The sequence below is a fragment of the Sus scrofa genome, chromosome 6 (genome assembly GCF_054392235.1).
Source record: "Sus scrofa isolate SSC_HxYL_T2T_F1_AM1 chromosome 6, Sscrofa_HxYL_maternal_Yorkshire_Landrace_v2.0, whole genome shotgun sequence".
NCBI lineage: Eukaryota > Metazoa > Chordata > Mammalia > Artiodactyla > Suidae > Sus > Sus scrofa.
The window spans coordinates 130,486,352-130,505,088 of NC_139388.1; the positions used below are offsets into that span (position 1 = coordinate 130,486,352).

The 18,737-nt window shown below is 37.9% G+C and overlaps 1 protein-coding gene across 1 annotated transcript in view; it reads left to right on the plus strand.

The window, feature by feature from the left end:
• PIK3C3 (phosphatidylinositol 3-kinase catalytic subunit type 3) overlaps positions 1-18,737 on the plus strand; it is a 147,432-nt gene that overhangs the window by 103,317 nt on the left and 25,378 nt on the right.

The following is an 18,737-nucleotide window of genomic DNA, read 5'->3' on the forward strand; positions in this document are numbered from 1 at the left end:
CGTGTCTTAAAATTCCTTTTATATGGTACAAAGGACATCTAAGTAGATATAGTACTTACTGTAGTAGAAAACCTACAGATGGTCATCTAGTCTTACTTCTTGAAATGCTTCCTATAATGAAAAGGGCATAATGTATGCAAGCAGTCCATTCTCTTACTATATAGCTCTAGTTGGAATGTTAAAATATTCCTGCTCTTATCAAACTTAACTCTCATTAACCTCTATCTTTAATTCTTTGTCTTTTCCTCTTGGAGTTACATGGAATAATCATTCTCCTTCTCCTTCCTAACTCTTTGGTCCTATGCCTTTAAACACCATTTCTGTGTAGACAGCTTCCAAACTTACTCTACTTCAGTCCACTTCATTAGCTTCAAACAAATATCCAGCTTGAAATCCTAAATATGTGGTCAGTTGTAAAAGTTGGTCCCTTCCTCCATTACCTACCTTATAAGCAGCCCCTCACTTCTTTTTCCCATCTCAGTAAATAACAACATCCACTCCATTGTTCAAGCCCCAGACTTGGAAGTCATTTTTTAGTCCCATTAGCTTCATCTCACATATTGAACCTATTAGTAAATCATACCTACAGCTCACCTACAAAATAGGTCATGCAATTACCCCCTCCCTTTCATTTCTACTTCTATGACCCCATTTGAAGGCACCAGTATCTTTTACCCAAACTGTTTGAATAAAATATGAACTCTTTAGCTGTTGTGGCTTGCCCACTCTGACCAGTTTGAATGTCTGAATGTAAAACCAATTCTGTTTTGGGCAAGTGCCCTTTCTGTTTCTTTTTCTTGGGAATCTCTTTGGTCAGAACTTTGCAAGTCCAACTTCGATTGGTAAGTCTGAGTTCAAATGGCATCTTTTTAGAGTAGTCTTTTCTAACTCTCTGATCTGAAATAACATGTACTTGTCACCCCACCCCTCTCCTATGCTCTCTAATTATTATTCTGTTTTCTTTTTCTTTATAGCACTTATCACTATCTGAAGTTTAATTCACCAAATATTTATTGAGCACCTGCTATTTTATAGGTCCTATTCTAGGTGCTGAGGATAACAAAATGAACAGAGCAGACAAAAAATTCTGGCCCTCAGGGAGCTTACTAACTATCATCACCATCTCCCTCAGGATGTAGGTTCCATGAGAACAGGGACCTTGTCCATCCTGTTTGCCATGCCTCCAGAGCCTTGAATAACACCTAACTAATGTTTTTGATAAGTCATTGTTATTAATGAACGAATATTTCTGCTCTTCTGTGTAGCCTTTTCTTCCCTCTGCCAAATAATTAAAGTTTCTTCAACCCTCCATAGAAAATAGATTTTAAAGTACCCTTAACACAGTCCCTCAGGTAAGGACATTATCTATTTTGTTAGTATTCCTCCAAATTTTGATACGAAGAATTTGACATAGTACATTGGGTATATATAGCCTGACTAATTATTAATATGATAACTGTATTAAATCATGTAGTCTGGAATTTCATGTATTCGGTTTAAAGTTATTAGTGTGCAAAATTATCTGGTAGAATTTGTATGTGGAACCACATCTGCATCAAGGCCAGGAAATCCCTTTAATAACCAAGACTAAGGAATGTAAACAATTGTTGTGGAGGTTCTTGCCAAATATACTAATTTAGCAAAGGATATTTATAAAACATTATGCTGTGTTTGAAGAGAATTACAATTTGGAAAAAGTTTTCCTGTGCTGTTTTCTCAGCTCTTTTTCATTTGAATCTTTTAACTACAAGAATCAAACTACCAAAGTAATTCCGTTTGTTTTTATATTTTGATCACTTATAATCACAATAGAATTCTTTAATGTATAGAGTAGCATTACATCTATAATGTTCACAGATCTTATTTATCTCTTTTGGAAATTAATATAATAATAGACTTTTTTCTGTTGGACTTTGAGAAATGCTGTATCTTCTGTATGTCAGCATGTATTGATGTGGATACTTTAAGAGTAAGATTTGGGAAGAAAGATCTACCTAATACTTTTCTGTCCCAGGTCAGAGATAGTTGTTTTATGGAAATTGAATTGTAAAATTTCACAAACAGGTTTTAAGCCCTTTGTCACCAGTTTTCCACTAGAGGGTACTCCAGATTTTTTTTGAAGAACAAAATCTTAACCTAAAATGTGGTAGATAAGAGGCACATTCTCTTTGTGTTATTTTTTCGTACCTGCTTTTTAATTATTCCATCCTTTATATCATATGCTTACATTTTAAATCTTCCTCACTAGGACAAATGTTTCCAATTTTCAGGTTTAGTTTGAATAAAACTGGATAATTTAAGGAAAGACCAGTTATATCAAGACAAATGGAAGTATAATATATTCCTCAATTTCTAGAAATTTTTAGTGATTTATTTTAAAATTTCTTGGGTCACAGTCATTTTTTACTAACAATCCCTATTTCAGAGCAGTTTCAAGTTATATTAATTACATATGTTGTAATTGGACTTTGTATAGTGTAGAAAACTATTATATATTTAAAGTGAATCTTGAATGTGTTTCATTGCAGGAAATAGATTTCAATGCTTGTACTTAAAAAAATGCCTTGAATGTCATGAAGCATCTTCCATTGTTTATTTTGAATCCATTGTGCCTTCAATACATACATATTAAAAATTTAGAACTTTAGATTCTCTTATATAGCTCCCAGTCTCTTAGTGTTGATCGGGCATTTTTTAAAATGATAAATAGCATTTCTTCCATTATTCAAAATAAAATATCTTTTATCTTCTATTCTCATCCACCAGATTGGGTAGATTTAGATGGAATTAGAATTATAATCAGAGTTATACTGATTTATTTGTGCTCAGTTACCTGGTTTGAGGAGTGGAAAATAGAGGAAGGAGACACCCAGATTTCACCTCAGTTGGTTTTTGAGGAATTCTCCGTGAATGCACTGTTTTGCCTATAAACATAGTTATGACAGAAAAGTGTCAGACTAAGAACTTAAGGAATGTGTAGAGGAAACTGTTTTACTGCATATAGAGAATTTCAAAATCTGTGCAGTGGTAATGTGCAAGAATGTAAAATTATCAGTCTGAAATTTAGATTTCCCAGAATTTTTTTTTTTTTTTTTTTTTTTTTTTTTTTTTTTGGCCCATGCTTTAGCAGGTGTGATACTTTTAGCTTGGCTGGAGTTTCCTCAGCTTGTGCACCAGAGGGCGTTGTGTATCCACCACAAATGTAAAAGTCTGGAAATTCCTTTGTGTCAGTGTATCATCATGCGGTCAATTAAAATGTTTTTTTCAAGCATATTTGAGTTAAATGATACTTCACTTACTAATGCACTAATTAATATTAATTGGGCAAGAAACTACACAATTTAAGCTGTGATATGAGATTGGAAAAAATGTGAATTTTTTTCAGAGTTGCTGTCCTTTGAAGAAGCTTTAAGAAGTTTATTCAGGGTAATTCATTTGTGGCAGGATTCAAATGAAATATGACTTGAGTTTAATGTCAACTCTTTGGAGAAAGTTTTGTGTTTTATTTTTGAGAATTTGAGAGGGGAAAAAAAGGACCAGTAGAACTGAAAAACATGTTGTTTGTTTATGGTATAGAGACTTTGTAATATAATTAACCTATAAAATTAATATGTAAATAACTGAAAAATATTCCCCAAAATAGAAGCAGGGTGTCTGTAGCAAATCAAAGGTTCTTTGCAGGTCCTAAAGATGGCCTTGTTAAACCTGGGGTTATCCATTTATATAAATAGTAGAGAAGGGGTAGCTTTTTTGTCCGTCCTGGCATTTCAGAGGAATAAGTACCCTTTGAGCCTTTTCTCAGAAAGCTTAGAGCAAAGAAATAGTCATTTTTATACTAACTGCACATTTTTTCAATACATCTCCTATCCTGATCTTTATCATTCTTCAATTTTATGTTCAGTTGATTCACTTCCCTTTTTAATTCTGAGGAACAGTCTCACATAGGAATTAATATGTCAGGCTCTAAAATCAAATTATTTGGGCTTAAATTGTCCCTCCACCATTGGGTGACAGAGTAAGTTATCTGATATATCTGTGTTTCAGTCTCTTCTTTTTCTCTTTTTTTAAGGGTAATATTTATTGGAAAAATGAAAATAAGAGGGGAAATAATCATACAGCTTCACCAGGCATTTTACATAGTTTAATTTCTTATCACATCGGATCCTAACTATATGTACAAGGAAGTGAGGCAAAAAAAAGTTAGATAAATTGTTCAAGGCCATGCAGAATTGGTCTGAATCCAGGTTTTCCTGCTTCCAAAACATATTATGCTATACCCCCTGTGTGTTACTTACTAGGTTCTGTAAGTCAGTATCTCCTTCTGAATGTGTGAATAATAATAGAACTTCTCTGGCAATGTGAGGGTGGAATGACTTAATATGGTGAAATCGTGTGGTACTGAGCACATCGTAAAAATTCCTTAAGGGCTGACTGTTGCGGTTTTGTTTGTTTATTTTACCACCAGGAAATAAGAATGCCTTCCTTTTTAAGCTTATATATTTGTTATTTGGAATCATAATTTTAGACATAACAAAATAGTATATTTCAAAAAAAATTTCCATTCTAAATCTAAACTCCTATAAGTTACTGCCCTCTAAATTCTCTTGAGTGACATATTATTTCAGTAGAATAGAAAGATTTATGAGAGAAAGAGTCACTTTACTCAGTGATTTAATATTATCCTTTCTGTGTTTTATTTTTTTCATTTATAATGATATTTATTTTTTCTGTTTATTTATGGTATTCTATCAATTTTCTACTGTATAACAAGGTGACCCAGTTACTCATACATGTATACATTCTTTTTTCTCATATTATCATGCTCCATCATAAGTGATGAGACATAGTTCCCAGTGCAATACAGCAGGATCTCATTGCTTATTCATTCCAAAGGCAATAGTTTGCTTCTATTAACCCCAAATTCCTAATCCATCCCACTCCTTCCCCTCCCCCACCCCCTTAGCAACCACAAGTCTGTTTTCCATGTCAATGATTTTCTTTTCTGTGGAAAGTTTCATTTGTGCTGTATATCAGATTCCAGATATAAGTGATACCATAGGGTATTTGTCTTTCTGTCTGACTTACTTCTCTTAGTATGAGAGTTTCTAGTTCTCTCCATATTACTGCAAATGGCATTATTTTGTTTGTTTTAATGGCTGAGTAGTATTCCATTGTGTATGTATACCACATCTTCCTAATCCAATCATCTGTTGATGGACATTTGGGTTGTTTCCATGTCTTGGCTATTGTGAATAGTGCTAGAATGTATATGCAGGTGCATGTGTCTTTTTCAAGGAAAGTTTTGTCTGGATATATGCCCAAGAGTGGGATTGCAGGGTCATATGGTATTTCTATATATAGTTTTTTTTTTTTTTTTTTTGTCTTTTGTCATTTGTTGTTTGTTGTTGTTGTTGTTGCTATTTCTTGGGCCGCTCCCGCGGCATATGGAGGTTCCCAGCCAGAGGTTGAATCGGAGCTGTAGCCACTGGCCTACGCCAGAGCCACAGCAACGCGGGATCCGAGCCGCGTCTGCAACCTACACCACAGCTCACGGCAACGCCGGATCGTTAACCCACTGAGCAAGGGCAGGGACCGAACCCGCAACCTCATGGTTCCTAGTCAGATTCGTTAACCACTGCGCCACGACGGGAACTCCTCTATATATAGTTTTCTAAGGTACCTCCATACTGATCTCCATAGTGGTTGTACCAGCTTACATTCCCACCAACAGTGCAGGAGGGTTCCCCTTTCTGAACACCCTTTCCAGCATTTGTTATTTGTGGACTTATTAATGATGGCCAATCTGACTGGTGTGAGGTGGTACCTCATGGCAGTTTTGATTTGATTTTTCTCTAATTATCAGGGATATTGAGCATTTTTTCATGTGCTTGTTGGCCATCTGTATATATTCTTTGGAGAAATGTCTCTTCAGGTCTTTTGCCCATTTTTCAATTGGGTTGTTGGCTTTTTTGCTGTTGAGTTGTATAAGTTGCTTGCATATTTTAGAGATTAAGCCCTTGTCAGTTGCATCATTTGAGACTATTTTCTCCCATTCTGTAAGTTGTCTTTTTGTTTTCTTTGTGATTTCCTTTGCTGTGCAAAAGCTTGTCAATTTGATTAGATTCCACTGGTTTATTTTGCTTTTATTTCTGTTGCTTTGGGAGACTGACCTGAGGAAACATTTGTAAGGTCATATCAGAGAATGCTTTGCCTATGTTCTCTTATAGGAGTTTAATGGTGTCTTGTCTTACAGTTAACTCTTTAAGCCATTTTGAATTTATTTTCATACATGGTGTGAGGGTGTGTTCTAGTTTAATTGATTTATATGTGGCTGTCCAGATTTCCCAGTAGTGCTTGCTGAAAATACTGTCTTTTCCCCATTTTATATTCTTTCCTCCTTTGTCGACTGTAGGTGTCTGGATTTATTTCTGGGTTCTCTATTCTGTTCCATTGGTCTGTATGTCTGTTTTGGTACACGTACAACATCGTCTTGATGACTCTGGCTTTGTAATATTGCCTAAAGTCTGGGAGAAATATGCCTCCTGCTTGGTTTTTGTCCTCAGAATTGCTTTGGCAATTCTGGGTCTTTTGTGGTTCCATGTAAATTTTTGGATTGTTTCTTCTAGTTATTTGAAAAATGTCATGGGTAATTTGATAGGGATTGAATTGAATCTGTAGGATTGCTTTTTTTACAATATTAATTTTTACAACCCAAGAGCATGGAATAGCTTTCCATTTCTTACATCTTGTTTAATTTCCTTGATTAATGTTTTATAGTTCTCAGTGTATAAGTCTTTTACCTCCTTGGTCAGGTGTTTTCTCAGGTATTTGATTTTGGGGGAATGTAATTTTAAAAGGTATTGTATTTTTGTATTCCTATTCTAATATTTCATTGTTAGTATATAGAAATGCGACTGATTTCTGAATATTAATCTTATATCCTGCTACTTTGCTGAATTTGTTGATCAGTTCAGGTAGTTTTGGGGTTGAGTCCTTAGGGTTTTCTATATCTTGTGATCTGCATGCAGTGAAAATTTTACCTCTTCTCTTATTTCTTTTGTTTGTCTGATTGCTGTGGCTAGGACTTTCAACACTATGCTGAATAAAAGTGGTGCGCGTGGGCAGCCTTTTCTTGTTCCAGATTTTAGTGGGAAGGCTTTCAGCTTTTCTCCATCGAGTATTATTGGCTCTGGGTTTGTCATTAATGGCTTTAATTATGTTAAGGTATGTTCCCTCTTTACCCACTTTGCTAAGAGTTTTTGTCATGAATGGATGTGGGACTTTGTCAGATTCTTTCTCTGCATCTATTGAGATGATCATGTGGGTTTTGACTTCTTTTTTTGTTAATGTGGTGTATAATGTTGATTGATTTGCGTATGTTGAACCATCCTTGTGAACATGGGATGAATCCCATGTGGTCGTGGTGTATGATCTTTTTGATATGTTGTTGGATTCGCTTGGCTAAAATTTTGAGAATTTTTGCATCCATAATTTGTCAAAGATAATTGGCCTATAGTTTTTCTTTTTCGGTGGTATCTTTGTCTCATTTTGGAATTAGGGTGATGATGGTATCATAGAATGGCTTTGGGAGTGTTCCTTCTTCTTCAAACTTTTGGAAAACTTTAAGGAAGGTGGGGATCAGTTCCTCTTTGTATGTTTGGTAGAGTTCACCTGTGAAGCCATCTGCTCCTGGACTTTTATATGTAGGGAGTGTTTTTGTGACATATTCAATTCCATTTCTAGTGATCCGTCTGTTCAGTTGATCTGTTTCTTCTTGATTCGGTTTTGGCAGACGGTAAGTCTCTAGAAAGTTGTCCATTTTTTCTAGCTTGTCAAATTTGTTGGCATACAGTTGTTCATAGTATTCTCTTTTGGTTTTTTGTATTTCTGCAATATCCTCTGTGATTTCTCCTTTTTCATTCCTTATTTTGTTTATTTGGGTTTTTTCTCTCCTCTTCTTGGTGAGTCTGGCTTGAGGTTTGTCAATTTTGTTTACCTTTTCAAAGAACCAGCTCTTGCTTTTTTTATTTTTTTCTGTTGTTTTTGGAATCTCTATTTTATTGGTTTCCTCTCTGATCTTTATGATTTACTTTCTTCTGCTGACTTTAGTTTTTGTTGTTGTTGTTGTTGTTGTTCTTTTTCTAATTAATTTAGGTGGTAGGTTAAGTTGTCAGTTTGAGATTTTTCTTCTTTTTTGAGGAAGGCCTGTATTGCTATGAATTTCCCTCTGAGCACTGCTTTTGCAGCACCCCATCGATTTTGAGTGGTTGTGTCTTCATTATCATTTGTCTTGAGGTATTTTTAAATTTCCTTCTTGATTTCCTCATTGACCCATTGGTTTCTTTAGTAGCATGTTGTTTAGTCTCCATGTAGTTTGTTTTTTCTCATTTTTTTTTTTCCTGTGGTTGATTTCTAGTTTCATGCAATTGTGATCAAAAAGCTACCTGATATGACTTCTATACTCTTAAATTTGTTGAGGTTAGCTTCATGCCCCAGTATGTGATCAATCCTTTAGAATGTTCCATGTACACTAGAGAAGAATGTATATTCTGATTTTTTTGGATGTAATGTCCTAAAACTTTTCTGTTTTGTCTTTTATTATCTCTATTGACTTTTGATTTTCTGTCTAGAGGATCTGTCCATTGATATGAGTGGGGTGTTAAAGTGTCCTACTATGATTGTACTCCCATCAGTTTCTCCTTTTATGTATGTTAGTATTTGTTGTCAGTATCTGGGTGCTTCTATGTCAGGAGCGTATATATTGGTGATTGTAATATCCTCTTCTTGAATGGATCCTTTAATCATTAAGTAGTGTCCTTTTTCTTTATGCCCTTTGTTTTAAAGTCTATTTTGTCTGATGCGAGTATTGCAACACCTGCTTTCCTGTCTTGTCCATTGACATGAAACATCTTTTCCCATCCCCTCACTTCAACCTGTATGTTTTCTTTCTCCTAAGGTGAGTCTCTGGTAGAGAGCAGATTGTAGGTTTTTGCTTTTTTATCCAATCTGCTACTCTGTGTCTTTTGATTGGAGCATTCAGCCCATTGACATTTAAGGTAATTATTGATAGATATGTATTTATTGCCATTTTAAACCTTGTTTTCCAGGTGATTCTATGTTTCTCCTGTCTTCCTTTTCTTTTTTGGTTGGATGGTTTCCATTTATTTTATGCTTGAGTACTTTTATTTTTAGTTTTTGGGAATGTAGTGTTGGTTTTGATTTGTGGCTGCCCTGTTTTTGTATATTAACCCCTTCCTGTATGTGCTTTCTTTAGCCTGATACTCATGTAGGCTTAAACACATTATTAAAATTAAAAAAAAAAAAAAGAATCTATATTTCTGACTTTCCTTCCCCACATTGTATGATTTTGATGTCTTTTTTTTTAACATTTTCATGTTTAGATCTCTATGCTGACTTATTTAAGTGACTGCTTTTCAATTGTGATTTCCTCTATCCTATTTCTTCTTTTTTTTCAATTTAGAGGAGGCTTTCAGTATTTCTTTCAGAATGGGTTTAGTATTGCTGTACTCTTAGCTTTTGTTTGTTGGAGAAATTCTTTACTCCTTCTATTTTAAATGATATTCTTGCTGGATAGAGTATTCTAGGTTGCTAGGTTTTTCCTTTCAGAACTTTAAATATATCTTACCACTCCCGTCTGTCCTGTAGTGTTTCTGCAGAGAAATCAGCTGATAACTTTATGTGGGTTCCCTTATAATTAACACTTTGCTTTTCTCTTGCTGCCTTTAGAATCTTCTTTTTATCTTTAACTTTTGCCATTTGTATTATAATATATCTTGGTGTGGGCCTATTTGGGTTCAACTTGTTTGGGGCCCTCTGTGCTTCCTATATCTTGATATCAATTTGTTTGTCAATTTTGTTTACCTTTTCTAAAGTTCCCTTTAGATTTGGAAAGTTTTCAGCTTTCAAAATATAATTTATTAAGTATATTTTCAATTCCCTTTTCTTTTTCTTCTTCTTCTGTAATTCCTATTATGTGTTGACTGGTCTGCTTTATATTATCCCATAGATCTCTTATATTGCTTTCATGTTTTTTCATTTGGTTTTCTGTCTGCTGTCCTGATTCGGTTATTTCCATTATTCTATCTTCCAAGTCATTAATTTGTTCCTCTACATTATTCATTCTGCTGTTTAGTGCCTTTAGCTCAATTTGTGTCTTTGCAAATGAATTTTTATAATTTTTTATGTTCTTCCTTATATTTTCTAGTTCCTTTCTAAAGGAATCTGCACTACTGTTCACATCTGCTCTTAATTCTTGATATTCAGTCTTAATTCCTTCAGTATTTTCACTACCTTCCTTTTGAACTCAGTGTCTATCAGACTACAGAGGTCTCTTTCATTGTTTGCTGCTTCATGTGAATTCTGTTCTTTTAACTGGGAATGGTTCCTGAGCTTCCATATCTTGCTAATGTTCTTCTTTTTCTGTGAGTTTAGGGAAGCCAAACTGTAGCCTTGGAGGGCTACTTCTACACAAGAGAGCCCCTTTGTATTTTATGTGGGGTTACTTTTTATTTTTGGTGTGGAAGTTTGATTATTTGCTATCTCTTTCTTCAATGTGAGCAGGCCGTTATCCCCAGGGTACTGAGTGTGTTTTCAGGGAGAAGGAGGCAGTGGGTAGGGCTAGTAGTCAGTTCCTGGCTGCTGGGCTCTCAACAGCAGCAAGGACCTACAGGAGGGTGGTACAGGCCACTCCTAGTTGTAGGGCCCTGGGAAATGGTAATGAGGCTTAGGCAGCTTTACAAGGTGCCCAGAGAATTTTGCAGTGGCAGCAGAAGGATGTGTGAGTTCCCGGGGAAGTGAGAGCAACCACAGGTAGTTTTTGATTGCAATGCCCTCCTCGGAGGTGACTGGAGCCGCAAGTGGTGCCTGTTCAGGGACCCTTAGTGGTAGTGGACCATGACTGTCTCTGGAGTCAGCGATAACTGCAGTGGTTTGCCCCCGCCACCTGCAGACCATTCAAGAATCATCCCATCTCACTTAGCCCACACAGGAGGTGCAGCACAGGCTACTCCTAGTTGCAGGATCCTGGGAAGTGACAGAGATCAACTGTGCGGGCACTGCCCAGAGCATTTGGCAGTGGCAGTAACAGGGCCATTGTGCTCCCAGGGTGGGAGAGCAACAAACAGGTGGTATTCCATCACAGTGCCCTCCTCTGTGGTACCCTTGAGGTGACTGGGGCAACAAGTGGTGCTTGTTCACGGACCCCTAGTGGTGGTGGGCCACGCCCACCTCTGGAGTCAAAAATAACTGCAGTGGTTTGCCCCCACCACCTGCAGATCATGCAAGAAGCACCATGCAGGAGGTGCTGTACCAGCTGCTCCTATTTGTAGAGTCTTGGGAAAGGACAGTGATCAAGCATCTGTGCGCTGCCCAGAGTATTTGGCATTGGCAGCTGCAGGGCGGGTGTGTTCTCAGGAGGTTGAGAGCAACAACATGTGCTGCTTGGTTGCAGTGCCCTCTTTTTTTTTTTTTTTTTTTTTTTTTTGGCCGATCCCTGAGGTGACTGGGGTCACAGGTGGAGCCCACTCACAGTCCCCCATGACCGCCATGGTCCGTTCCTGCTGCCTGTAGATCACTCAAGAAGCACCATGTTGAACTTAGTGCCATGCTTCCCTTAGCCCACACAAGAGGTTCCTGGCCACCATAGCCTGAACCAGAAGGACCTGGTCTCCCGTAGCCTGTGCAAGTGGCTTCTCCCCACCGGTAGCCTGTGCTGGAAGCACCCCATCCTCTGAGCCTGTGCGCACGTGTGCGCAGGGAGATTCCTATGGCGGTCCACCCCTCCTCCTCTCTCCTTCCACCTTGCTTCTCTTGCGGGCCCAGACCTTCTCCTGGATTCCCTTTGCCATGGCATTTCACTCCCCAGCCCATAACACACCACATCTCCTCCCATGACACACTGCTCTTTAGCCCCTCAGGCTGTCCCAACACAGCTAACCCTAGTCCTCTTCCCAGGAATGACCTCCAGAGCCTAAGCCTCAACACCCACCACCCACCAAAGTATCTCAGGCTGTGGTATCTGGGGCAGTGGTGCAAATGGTCGTGCTGCTCTCACTCTACTTTGTCCTCAGTTCAGCTGCTGCGCTTTTCTCGGAGACTTTGAGGTCCCTCTGTCTTGGCTGATCTCCCAGTAGGTTAGGTGGCTTCCCAGGGTGTGGGTTCCTTTTCTCCTACACAGCTCCCTCTCAGGAATGCTAGTCCCGTCCTGATTCCTTTTCTCTCTCTCTTTCTTTTGTTCTACCCAGTTATGTCAAGGGTTTCTTGCCCCTTTTGGAGGTGTAGATAAGATGGTGTACAACAGTAGATGTTCCGTGCGAGTCATTTTATATGCAGATGTGTTTTTTTGATGTGTTTGTGGGAGAAGGTGAGTGCGACCTCTTACTCCTCTGCCATCTTTATCCATCCCCTTCCTTTCTGTGTTTTAGGCAAATTGTAATATTTTTTAAATAAATATGATTTTAAAATTTTTCATCAGGGCATGTAATGGTTGTTCATGATACTCAAAATCTTACATGGGAAGAACTTAGTTACTATTTGAATGGTGATACTTTCTCAGCTATTTGTATTTAGTTTATTCAGATTGGGGGATTAAATACACTGTAAAATCTAAAACTATAAATTTATATTCCTAATATGCTTATTTATTCTCTGGAACATGAGAGAAAAAAGTGTAAAACGTTTTGTGCACAATAGGCACCCAGCAAGTGCTTTCAGAATAAATAAATGAACCAGATGTTTTCATCTTGTCTGTCTTTGGGGTTTCAGAAAAATCTGTTTCCTGTGAAAACTTATTAATCCTATAGACTATGGACATACTATCTTTTCCAATTTGATTTGTGTTTCTCACTTGCTATGTGCAAAAGAGAACTAAGCACCTAAGACCTTCCCTTTTTATCTATAGATATTTTTTTTAGTCTTTATTGATCATTTTTAAGATGTTTAAATAGTGAGGACTTTTTTTTTTTGGACTGCACCTGCAGCATGTAGAAGTTCCTGGGCTAGGGATTGAATCTGATCCACAGCTGCAACCTACACCAAAGCTTTGACAATGACAGATCCTTTACCCATTGTGTTGGGCTGGGAATCAACCCTGCATCCCTGGAGAGACAATACAGATTGTTACCCCACTGCATTACAGTAGGAACTCCATTTTTTTTTTTTTTAAATGAGGACTTGTCTTTATCTGAATAGTTTTCTTTTTAGACATTATTTAAAATCTGATCATTTTAAAGTTTCTTAAATATTCAGAATCAGGAAGTCAGTCTCTTTTATGTTTACTGAAACCTATTGTTGACTGAAAAAAATCTACAGCCTAAAAGTTGAGAAGTTCCTGTTGTGACTCAGTGGGTTAAGAACCTGACATAATGTCTGTGAGGATGTTAGTTTGATCCCTGGCCTCACTCAGTAGGTTAAGGATCCAGCCAGCATTGCTACAGGCTGTGTTGTAGGTCCCAGATACAGCTCAGATCTGACATGGCTGTGGATGTGGCATAAGCCAGCAGCTACAGCTCCAATTCCACCCTTAGCCTGGGAACTTCCATATGCTTCAGGTGCAGCCCTAAAAAGAAAAGAGAAAAAAAAAAAAAGTTGAGAATTATGTTTTATTTGGTGGACAAAACTGAGGACTTAAACCTCAGTTCTGAGAGACTGCTCCAAAGAGGTAAGGGAGGAGCAGGATATACAGGGGTTTTTGCAACAAATACCAGGTAGTTGGAGCATTAAAAGTTTACCATTAATGAAAGAAAACTGTATATCTCAAGATAATGAATTTAGCACTTTTCTATGTATGAGAAGATGCAGGAGTCTGGACTCATTGAAATCATTCCTTGGATATATGCACCTTATTTACCTAGGGCCACTATCCTGTTCTTTCCCAAACTGAGTCCCATCAGAGTGCACTGTTGGGGGTGGCTTCAGTGACTGAGGGCTTGGCAGAGGGCAGCCCCTTTGTCTCCATCCTAATTTCCCTCAGGGCTCACAGTCTGTGTGAGCAGCTATAGTGGCTTGAAGTGGCTTGATGGCTGCAACATCCTTTGTTTACTGATATGGCAGGCAACATTTTTGTTATCCTAAAAATTGTTAATAGTTTTCGTAAAGCGTACTTTTTTTTTTTTTTTAAGTTTGTGAAGGACATTGTTTCTTCTCATTAGAAGCAATAAAAAATGATAAAAGGCTACCTCTTTGTACCTAAGGAGTTGGAAGTTACTTCATGGAGAGAGTAACTTAGACGGGGTCATGAAGAATGTGTTGGATGTGTATGGGATGCAAATGGAGAAAAGCACATATTTTAGTAAAATACCCAGAAGCTGAAATAAGCACTGCAGTGCTTTTGCAGGTAATATATAGGCTGGTTAGAGAAATTTGAAGTCAGACTATGGAGGGAAATAAATCTATTTCCTTTTGGCTCACCTTTTATGTGGAAAGGAAGGCTTCAATTCAGTCACTGAAGTAAAAACTGTATTCTAATGTATAGTAAATTTTTTAATGTAAGTTTTATCAGGTGAGATATTCCTTAATGCTAGTTAGATACTGTTTTGCTTTGAAATGAGTAATTTGGGGAGAGGGTTACACTTTAATGTATTGTAAAGCATTCAAAGTTTGATAAATTATTTAAAAATTGTTTTTAGAAAGTTCCCTTGTGCCACAGTGGTTTAAGGATCCTTGTGGTGCAGTCCAGGTTTGATCCCTAGCGCAGGAACTTCCACGCGCCACGCGTGTATAGCTGATGAGAAGGGAATTGTTTTTATAGTAACCCCTAGAACAAAAAATATTTGTTGTTTGTTTGTTTGTTTGTTTAGGGCTTCACCTGAGGCACATGATAGTTCCTGGGGCTAGGGGTGAAATCTGAGCTGCATCAGCTGCCTGCCGGCCTGTGCCACAGCAGTGCTGGATCTGAGCTGAATCTGTGCTTGTGGCAATGCTAGATCGTTAATGCACTGAGCAAGATCAGGGATCAAACCCATATCCTCACAGACACTATGTTAGGTTCTTAACCCACTGAGCCACAATGGGAGCACCTCAGATTTTAGCTTAATGGGGTTGAACAACACAGGGAAACTATAACCATTAGTCTAAATGAGTTTTAATTCATTTATGTGATTTATCTTGCCACTGTCTCCTGCACGATGACCTCACTGAAACCAAGAGTTGTATTAGTCAGTATTAAGTAGATCAGAAGTCCTCAAGCTTCTGAGTGTATCAGTCACCTGGAGAGCCATTTAACTTACAGACTGCTGGGCTCCAGGCTCAGTTTCTGATTCAGTAGGTATGGTAGGTCCTAAGAATTTGTTTAATAGTGAAGAAAACTCTGTAATGTAACTAGATGCAGGTTTGGCCACTCGCTACTCAACAGCCAGTAAATTGAGGGGCAAGCTTCAGTAGAGAAGAAAGATGATTTTTTTCAGAAAAGCTGGCAATCTGGAGAGAAGGTGGAATCTTATCCAGAGACCAACTTTGAAGATTCTGCTCAGCTATGACAATTTTTAAAGGGAAAAGGGGGAAACAATCTCAGTTAATTTTTAAGGCAGGAAGTCAGATTTTTCATCGTTTTTCCATTGCAGGCAGACCTGCTTACTTTTTGTGATCTTCCTAGGGATGCTGTCTTGCTCACCTGATCTGCCTGAAATTGAATGTTCTTTTGCTCATATAGTCTGCCTGTGCCTAAGGGGTTCACCTGCAGATTTACTAAGGGGAAGCTAGGGATAGAGTCAGTTATTCTTTAACTATTTAATTCTTCATTCTCATTCCTTTTGATCCAGAAAAGGAATCAAGGAATCAACAGGTTAGGTAAGGTGTTGTATATATTTAGAAAAGCAGAAATCAGAAGCTAAGTTAAATGTTGCCTTAGGTCCTCATCCTTATGATTAAGGTCAAAGGAAAACACGGATGAACAAACAGAAAAGGAGCAAAAAAATTGTTTACAGTAATTCTCTGAAAAGGTTATTAAGATTTTTTCTGTCTTTCAAAGTCCATATCTGTTCAGAGCTTTGGTTCTTATACTTAGTCAAAACAATAAATCATAATTGATTGTAAAAAGCAGCAAATGTGAGAATCCAGCTTCTCCCATTAAGCCAGACATGAAAAAGGCAGACATGTAAGGCAGTGCCACTCTTCTCGTTAAATTGTATTTTGTTTTAGAAAACAGTCATTATTCATAAAAAGTTATATTAAAATGTTATTGACTTCTGGAGTTCCCATCATGGCTCAGCGGTAGTGAACCCAGCTAGTATCCATGGATTCGGGTTCGATCCCTGGCCTCGCTCAGTGGGTTGCTGTGAACCATAGTGTAGGTCACAGACACAGCTCAGATCTGGCGTTTCTGTGACTGTGGCATAGGCTGGCAGCTACAGTTCCGATTGGACCTCTAGCCTGGGAACTTCCATATATCTCAGGTGTAGCCCTTAAAAAAAAAAGCAAAAAAAAAAAATGTTATTGACTTGTTATTTTTAAGTTAATTAATATTTTTAAGGTCTCAATTTTAATTTCAAATGCAATAAATATCAGTAATGTTAAGCCCACCAAGACTTATGGGGGATCCTCAATAATTTTTAAGAGCATAAAGAGTCCTGAGACCAAGATCGTTTAGAATTGCTTTTTGAAGGCCATTGTTTTTCATCTTCAAAGGGTTACTGTTCTGCTTTAGGCAATAAAATAGTTGTCTAGAAGAAAAGAGTCTTTCAGAGAAAAAAATACTGTGGTTTTGATGACTAGGAAAATGAAAATATATAATGTTTAATTTTTTTTTTCCTTGAATGGAAATAGACTATAGTCAGAGATACTGAGTAGACATGGTTTTGCCCCCTTAATTAGCTTAATTTTATCCCTGTTTATAAGCAACCGTCTTAATAGCTGAATGTGAAGTGATAATATATTTTGTGAAATATTTAGCAGGTGATTGGAATGTCTATACCAATCTATACTTAGTATGTTTCATTGTACTTTGTTACTCAACTAGTTTTAAAAAGTATTTCTCATTACTATGTTTTTTTTTTTTTTAGGATTTTTTTTTTTTTGTCTTTTTGCTATTTCTTTGAGCTGCTCCCGCGGCATATGGCGGTTCCCAGGCTAGGGGTCTAATCGGAGCTGTAGCCACTGGCCTACGCCAGAGCCACAGCAACGCTGGGTCCAAGCCACGTCTGCAACCTACACCACAGCTTACGGCAATGCCGGATTGTTAACCCACTGAGCAAGGGCAGGGACCGAACCCGCAATGTCATGGTTCCTAGTCGGATTCGTTAACCACTGCGCCATGACGGGAACTCCTCTTTTTTAAGTATAAGTGAAAATGCCTCTAACTAAGTATTTCTTAGGAGTTTAATAAGGGTTGGGAGCAGTGGGAGTGTGGGTATAGGGAGCATTTTTCATTCTAGAATGTAAGTTCTGTTGTATCAATAAATAGTTGTTAACCACTTCTTTGTTTCTAGGTTTTGTGGTAGGGAAACATGAAAGATATAGCATTTGCCTAAGAAATAAAGTCATTTTATGAGAAAATAATAAAATATCAGGTTGTATACAAAAAAAAAATATTTGAAGAGTGCGAAACACTATGGAGTAGAATGACAGGAAGAATTTTTGAGTTTGGGAATTGTGTGATATTTTCAAAAAAGTAGAGTCTGGGAGTTGCTGTTGTGGCGCAGCAGAAACAAATCCAACCAGGAACCATGAGATTGCAGGTTCGATCCCTGGCCTTGCTCAGTGGGTTAAGGATCTGGTGTTGCCATGAGCTGTGGTGTAGGTTGACAACACAGCTCGGATCTGGCATTGCTAAGGCTGTGGCTTAGGCCAGCAGCTGTAGCTCCGATTGGACCCTTAGCCTGGGAACCTCCATATGCTGCAGGTGTGGCCCTAAAAAGGCAAAAGACCAAAAAAAATAAATAAATAAAAAATAAATAAATAAATAAAAGAGTCTGGATTATAGAGGGAGGAGTCAAGCAGAAGGACTAAGCAGGGATATGAAAAATGGAATAAGTACAGTTTAGAGATTGGTTGCATTTAATTATTAGATAGAATGGAATTTTAAAAAGTCTACTATGAAATACTATTAATTTCAGCAGTATCTATTTTTTTAATCCAAGAACTACAAATGTCTTCAAATACAGGGGTTTTTAAAAATTTTTTTTGTCTTTTCTCTTTTTGGACCACACCTGCGGCATATGGAGGTTCCCAGGCTAGGGATCAAATTGGATCTGATGCCACTGGCCTGTGCCACAGCCACAGCAGCTCAGGATCCAAGCTTTCTCTGCAACATACTACACAGCTCATGGCAATGCTGGATCCTTAACCCACTGAGCAAGGCCAGGGATCAAACCTCATCCTCATGGATGCTAGTTGGGTTTGTTAACTACTGAGCTACGATGGGAACTCCTCAAATACAATTTTTAAAATATGTTCAGGAGTTCCCGTCGTGGCGCAGTGGTTAACGAATCCGACTAGGAACCATGAGGTTGCGGGTTCGATCCCTGCCCTTGCTCAGTGGGTCAAGGTTCCGGCGTTGCCGTGAGCTGTGGTGTAGGTCACAGACGCGGCTCGGATCCTGCGTTGCTGTGGCTCTGGCGTAGGCTGGCAGCTACAGCTCCGATTCGACCTCTAGCCCGGGAACCTCCATATGCCGCAGGAGCGGCCCAAGAAATGGCAAAAAGACAAAAAAAAAATTAAAAAATAAAAAATAAAATAAAATAAAATATGATCATATCACTTATGCAAATAACAGGAAAATTTAA